Source organism: Tupaia chinensis, unplaced genomic scaffold (genome assembly GCF_000334495.1).
Source record: "Tupaia chinensis unplaced genomic scaffold, TupChi_1.0 Scaffold000335_1, whole genome shotgun sequence".
NCBI lineage: Eukaryota > Metazoa > Chordata > Mammalia > Scandentia > Tupaiidae > Tupaia > Tupaia belangeri.
In genome coordinates, this window is record NW_006159829.1 from 1380282 (window position 1) to 1387845 (window position 7564).

Here is a 7564-nt window from a genome sequence, read left to right on the forward strand (position 1 = left end):
CATCCATTCATACCTGGCATGAGTTACAAGCTGCTGGGTCTGGGATTCGAACCGTGATAGACCATATGGGAGTCCAGCACCTTAACCACTATGCCACCTGCTGGCTCCTGGGTCCAGCTTCTCCTAAGCACTGAGCCAGCCCATAATGTTTATCGTTTTAAATCGACAAGTAGCAGATGATATGTATTTGTGGTGTACAGTGTGAGGTTTTGATACGTGGATACATTGTGATAATTAACATAGGCATCTCCTCGCATACTGATTATTTCTGTGATAAGAACATTTAAAATATGCTCTCTTCAAAAAGTTCGTGGAGGGACCAGCAGATGGCATAAGGGTTACATTGCTGGACTCCCATGTAGTCAACTGCTGTTCAATTCTCGGACCTGGGCATGTGTGAGTGTGTGCATGCCCAGGTCCGAGAGGAGAATGAGAAGGGACCGTGGTGTGGCCATCCCTCTAGGGTGGGGGGCCGGTGATTTCTCACTTTCTGTCTCTGTCTCTCTGGTGAGCACACACGCCCTATAGCAAAAATCTCTCTCAATAAAAAAGGGTTTGTGGAAAATGTCCTTAAAAATACTAGTTTGTTTTGGTGTAGACAAGTCTGGAACTCCATGCATAGGGTTTTTTGAATAATACATGCATTTCCTATGAACTTTTGAAGATGCCTGTGTAGTCACCATGTTGTATGGTAATAGAGCCCCAGAACTGTCGAACTGAAACTTTATACTTTTTAAAAAATTTGGCAGATGCTGTGTGCCCTCACCAGAGAGAGAGGGGAGAGAGAGGAAGAGAGAGAGAAAGCATCCCCCCATTGTGGGATGGTCATGCCACAATCCCTTTTCTTCCATTTCCTCACCCTGTCAGGATTTGGGGCATTCACACACACCTGGCTGCTGCGTTTTTCAATCTGTGGGGCCAGGATTTGAGCTGCAGTCGGCCATATGGATCTGGCTCCCTCAGTGCCAGGCAATGGGGCTGGCCCTGTACCAGTAGCCAGCATCTCCCCATTCCCTTCCTAACCCCCAGCCCAGTCCCTGGTCAGCACCACTCCACTCTCTGCTACTGTGAGCTCGACTTGAGACTCCACATATCGGGAGGTCAGGCTGTGCTCGTCTTCTGTGTCTGGCGTATTTCATCACCACAGTCCCTCCAGTCCATTCATGCTGTAACAAGGAGAGAGTTTCCCACGTGCTGGATTTTAGGCTGCCAATACCCCACCATGTGGTTACACTGCATTGTCCTTGTGCACTTGCCCACTGTGGGCACATGGGTTGCACTGTGTCTGGGCCGGGGGACGGTGCTGCAGTGAACACAGGACTCAGACACCTCTTGGACAAGCTAATTGTATTCCCTTTGGCTTTGTGCCCAGTTATGGAATTGCTGGATCATGTGGTAGTCCTACTTTGCATTTTTTGCAGAACCTTCATTCTGTTTTCTATGATGGTTGGGCTAATTTACATCTCCACTAATAGTGTTCAAGGACTTCCCTTCCTCACATTATCACCAGTTCTTGTTTTCTTTTTACTTTTCGATAATAGCCATTTTAACAGATATAAGTTTTTTTTACCTCATTGTGGTTTTAATTTGCATTTCCATAATTAGCGATATTGAGCACCTTTTTGTATACCTGTTGGCCACTTGCATGTCTTCTTTTGAGAAATTCCTATTCAGGTCTTTTCCTATTTTTTAATCAATCAAATTTTTATTTGTTATTTTGTCATTGAGTTGCTTGAGTTCATTATAAATTTTAGATAATAACTTCTTCTCAGATGTATGATTTACATATTTTTTCCCAAATCCATAGGTTGTCTCTTTACTCTGTGGATTGTTTTCTCTAACATACAAAGAGAGATATTTCGATGCGATCCTACCATTTTGAGGTGATTTTTATGTATGGAGTATGATAGGGGTCCAATTTCACTCTTCTTCAGGTGGATTTCTAGTCTTCCCAACACTGTTTATTGTAGAATATGCAAGTCCCACTTTGCGTGGTGCTATTTCTGGGCTCTATATTCTATTGGTCTGTCTGCCTTTTTAAATGTTTTTATTTTTCTTTGTGTGTGTGCCAGGACCACGCTGCTTTGGTTACTAAGCTTTGTAGCAAATTTTTAGCTCAGATACCATGGTGCTCCCAGCTTTGGTCTTTGTGTGCAAAGTTGTTTTGGTTATTTGAGGTCTTTTGTGGCTCCATATGAATTTTAGAATTTTTGTTTCTGTTTCTGTGAAAAACACTGGCATTTTGATAGACATTGTATTATATCTATACATCACTGTGAGTCACCTGGATGTTTTTGCTATAATAATTTACTATAATAGTTTTCCTTATCGTTAAGTGTTCTTCAACGTGTTTCATTAATGTTTTATAGTTTTTAGTGTACAGATCTTTCACTTTCTTGTTTAAATTTATTATTTTTATGCTATTGTCAATGAGCGTATTTTCTTGATTTCTTTTTTAGATACTTCATTGTTAATATGTAGAAATGCTACTGATTTTTGTATCTCGTTTTTGTATTCACACAACTTCACTGAATTCACTATTACTTCTGCCAGTTTTGGGGTGAATCTTTAGAGTTTTCTATATGTGAGATCATGTCTGCACATAGAGGTTAAATTACCTCTATTTAACTTCCTCCTTTCCAAATTGGGTGTGCTTAATTCCTTTGTCTAATTGTTCTGACCAGGCCTACGTTGAGTACAAGTGGTGAGAGTGGACATCTTGTCTTATTCCTGATCTTAGGAAAAGCATCCAACTTTTCACTGTCGAGTACGATGTGGGCCCATTGTATTGAGACATATCCCTTCTATTTCTGATTGTTGAATGTGTTTATTATGAAAAGACAATGAACTCTGTTAGATGCCTTTTCCACCTCTATTGAGATGATCATACGGTTTTTGTCCTTCATTTTGTGAATGCCATGTATCACATTTATTGGTTTGTATTTGTTGAACCATCCTTGCATCCCTGGGTTAAATCCCACTTGATCACAGTGAGTTATTCTTTTGATATTCTTTTCAAATTTTGATTTGCTAGTGTTTTTGTTGAGGATTTTGCATCTGTGTTTATGTGGGATATTGGCTTATAGTTTTCTTTCCTTCTAATTCTTATCTGGCTCTAGTATCAGGGTAATGTTGACCTTATAAAATGAGCTTGACAGTTTTTAGTCCTCAATGTTTTGAAAATATTCTTTCTTCTCTGTTATATTACATAGTCTACCATTATAACAAGTACAAGACCATTCAAGTTCCTCTTTCTTCATAAGTCCGTTCTGATCAATTATATCTTCACATGGACTTGCCGTGTCGTCTAGATCTCCCAGTGTGTGGCATAGGGGAACGGTGTTGTGTCGTCTGGATAACCTCTCCTGTGGTCACAGTTCGGCTCCCCCTTTTCATTCCTAGCATTGCTTGTCCAGTTACTTTGTCTTGATCAATCTTTTGAGAGGTCTATTCTTTTTTTGTTAGTGTTTCTAAGGAAGCAGTTTGGGTTTTGTTCTATTTTATGTACGTTTTCCCTGTGGGTGTATTCTGTAGTTCTTCCCTCTAATTTCCAAAGTTGAATGTTTAGTCCATGAATTTTCATTTCTCTTTTTCTGACATAACATTAGGAGTCTATTCGTTTCCCTGTGAAAGCCTGTAAGTTTTGATATTTAGTATTTTCCATATTGTTAGCTTTATATCTATTACGATTTTTCTTTAAACCATTACTTATTTTGAAGTAAATTATGAAATTTATAAGCACACGAGGATTTTAATTTACTCTTTTCTTTTCTATTATCCTCTAAGAGTTGCATTTTGTTCAGAGAATTTCTTTTTATGTGATACTGGTTCTTTGAAAGACTTTCCTTATTGCTCAGAACTTTTCATTTCTGCAAGTGTTCTGTGTGTGCTTTGAAAAGAATGTGTGCTCTTTGGTTGCTCCATGGAGAGTCCTACTAGTGTCTGTTAAATCAAGCTTGCTAACTTTGTAGTTCAAATGCTCTGTGTCTTGACCTTTTTCTTGGTCTGCTTGACCTATCATAAATCGAGAGCAATAGGCTGAGATCTTCTACACCAGTGGATGCGAGATCTCTCCCCGTGGCTCTATAAATGTTTGCTTTATACATTCCATAGCTGTTTCTTTAAGGTTGCATATGAGTTTAGAATGGCCATATCCTCTTGGTGAGTGGCCTTTTTTGTCCCTCGTACTGCTTTTTACCCTAAAGCCCGTGTTGTCTGTTGTTGGTGTGACTGGGCAGTTTTCCTTTGTTCGCTGTTTCATGAAGTATTTCCCTGTCATTTTACTTTCAGTTTTCATGTGTATATGTTTTAGATATGTCTCTATTTGCACTTTAGAAATTCAGCGTGACCACCCTTGCCCTCATTGTGAGTTTAGTTCGTTATTAATATATTGGGACTTGTTCCCCCCATACTTTTTGATCCACCCTTCTCTTGATTTCCAAAAACTTCTCTATTCTCTATTTCAAGAGTTTTTTTCTAAAACTTTTTCCTTTGAAAATATTTCACATGTGTATGAAAGCTGCAGAAATACTGCAATGTCAGAAAAGCCATGACTTATTTTTCTATGCTTTTCTCTGCAAGATGCATCATGACTTTTCCAACAAACTAGTAGAACCCAGAGTTTGCAGGTTCCGCTGGTAATGTCCCCCATTGTCACCCTCCCCTGGGTGCTCTGCTCTCCCTGGGCACAGAGCAGAACAGGAAGTTCATGTGCACAGAACCCCCAGGCAATGAACTGACCGAATGCTCAAACATGCCCGTCCAATCACAGACCCAGCAGGTGTCACCGGTTAGCCCAGTGTGGGCCTTTGTGTGCTGGGAGTGGATCCACCAGTCTCACCTGCTGCATTGCGTTTTCGTGGCTCCTGAGTCAGTTGAGTTTTAAGAATTAGTTCACTTTCTTATTCAATTTTTTTAAAATCTACTCATACACTTTATTTCCATCTTTTGTTTCTCTTGGAATTTTGCCAGGTATATCTACTGCAAGAGTCTAAAGTTAGGCAGCAGCGAGTCGCTTCCCGAATTACACATGAGCCTTTGAACACCCGCGTTCTCGTCATGCCCGTCTAACTCTCGTGCCATCCTAGCCCTTATTTTTAGTTTGTCCCAGCGAGGTCTGTCTTGGCTGACCTGAGGTGTAGCAAGGCTCCTCCTTAGAAAGGACAGCTGCCCCAGCCACGTGGTTTGGGAGGAGGGAGGGTGGGCCCTGGGAGGCCCGTGTGGGGAAGCTGGCAGAGGCCCAGGCTCATAGGAACTTGAGCCCAGGGCTCTGGCTGCACTACACCTCCACCTTCCCCGAACACCAGAAGTTTCTCTCCCTTAGGTCTTTACCTGTGCTGGCCTCCTCCCTGGGGTGCCCCTCAAGGCCCCCCTCTGTCCCACTGAAGCACTGCCCAGGTGGGTGATGCTTTGACTCAGCTTTGACTCAGCTGCACCTGCCCACGGTGGCCTTGGAGGGAGGAGGAAAGACACCTGTCCCAATCCATCAGGGCCAAAGGCACCGAGAAGGCAGCAGCCATCGTGGCCATCTGCCCAGGGGCCAGGGCATGACCTGTGAGGCGGGACTTGGGCCAGATGGAGAACGGGACTAGGACGGGTCAGACATGGGAACCGCATTTCCAACAGCCCTGGGTAGCTGGGGAGCAGTTAGGGAGCAGAAGGCAACCTGGTGTGACCTCGCTTGAGTCTGGAAAGGCAGGTGTCCAGGGTGGGCTTTGTGGGGATGGGTGGAGTGGGGTGAGGCTGGGGTTGGGGTGAGCATTGGTGTGGCCCAACTGACTCTGAGGGCACGGAGCCTGGCAGGGGTGCTCAGGTGCCGAGTCCCTCAGCATTTCTGGAGCACCTGCTGGATCCCATCCGGGGTGCCTATACCGTGTCATCACGCAGGGAGACTGGGGCCATGGCAGTCATTTCACTGATGAGGAAACAGGAGTGGAGTAGGCAGAGCCTGCCAGGGAGGCCGCTCACGTGCTTCCCTCGACTTCCTCACCATCCCCTGCCATGCACCTGAGCCTCTCCGTGCCCCCCTGCACAAAGGCCTCCCTGAGGGACAGCACCCCTGTGTCCTCAAAGGCACCCAGGGAACCTTGGCTTCATGACAGAGGAGCCAGAGCTGTGTTCTCTCAGAGGCCCGCACCCCTATTGTTGGCAGGTACCCCAGCCCTTCGGGACACAGTATTCCTGAGACCTGAGTCGGAGTTCTGCAGTTTTCCCAGCAAAAGGCTCCCATTTGAATAATTGCAGCATTTGTAATCCACTTGGGAAGCGTGGTATTTTGACGTGAGTGTTCGCGAAACAATCCTCTCCATACCCGTCTACCCGCATGGCTCCGATTTTGAATAATTCTTTAGAAATGGAAGCTAAATATACCCAGATCGATGTTTCTGAATATCATGCGCTCTGCACATTTGCATGGGAAGCGGCTCCTGGAAGTGAGGGTTGGGTGCGGGAGCGTCGGGGGAGAGTGGACGGAGAGTCCGTGAGGCCATGGGTGGGCTCTGAGGCCAGCACTAGGGGCCCAGTGCCACACGCCCAAGGATGTCACTGCCCTTGCCGAGGCTTGAAGACCCCAGGAGCTGCAGGTGTCCCTGCAGGTGGGGGAGGTCTGACCCCATCAGGTCCCTGCCTGTGCCTGACCGCAGAGGACTGTGCACCCTTGGGTGCTTCTTCCCGCTGCCTACATGGTCTGTAGCTTTGGAACCCTCGCTATCGGTCCTGTCTCCATCCTTGGTGCCGAAGGCTGGCCTCAACCGCCTGGGGCCCCTCGCGTCCGCTGGTGGATGTTTAGACCAGCACCTGCCATGCTCAGGGCAGCAGCAACATCCCTCTATCCACAGTTCTATAGGGGCAGGTGAGGAGCCAGGCCGGGCGGGAGTGACAGGTCTGTGTAGGGGGAAGCCTTGGGCTGGGGGACCTCGCTGACTCCTAACACCATTCAGGGCATCTGGGAAGGCATCCTGGAGGTGGCGGGGCTGATGCTGGGTTCTGAAGAGTGAGTAGGGGCTATGTAAGCAAAGCGCGTGACAGACAGAGGGGGTGCTTGCAGAGGCCCTGCAGGGCTGCATCTCCCTGAGCCTCGGGCATCACTTGCACTGCCCGAGGCAGGGTGGGCTGGGCTGGGAAGGGACACGCAGCCCTGCTGTGTGGCGGGAGGCAGCCCTGGCTGTGTGGGTCTGCGATCTCCCTGCACCACCTAGCTAGTGAGCAGGTTAGACAGCAGGCGCTGGGGCCCAGAGGTCTCACAGCTGACCCACACTGGGCCGGGTCTGGAGCCTAGTTGAGGTGGAATGGTCCTGGCCGGAGGCTGGCAGTTTAGTGATGGATCACAGCCGCCCAAGGGGCAGGTGCAGCGCACGGGCACAAGATGAGGTGGGGCTGGCAGGAGACCGCCAGGGGAGGCTCAGGCTGCTGTCCGTCTGGCCAGCAGTAGAGGCTGTCCCAGATGCTGCTCCTGACACGGGCAGCTGCACCTCCTGGCGGCCCCTCTAGCTCCTACGGAGGACCCTTTCCTGGGCTGGAGAGAACTTGCTTGGTGGCACTTGGCCAGAACCCCCCCCCCCCCCCC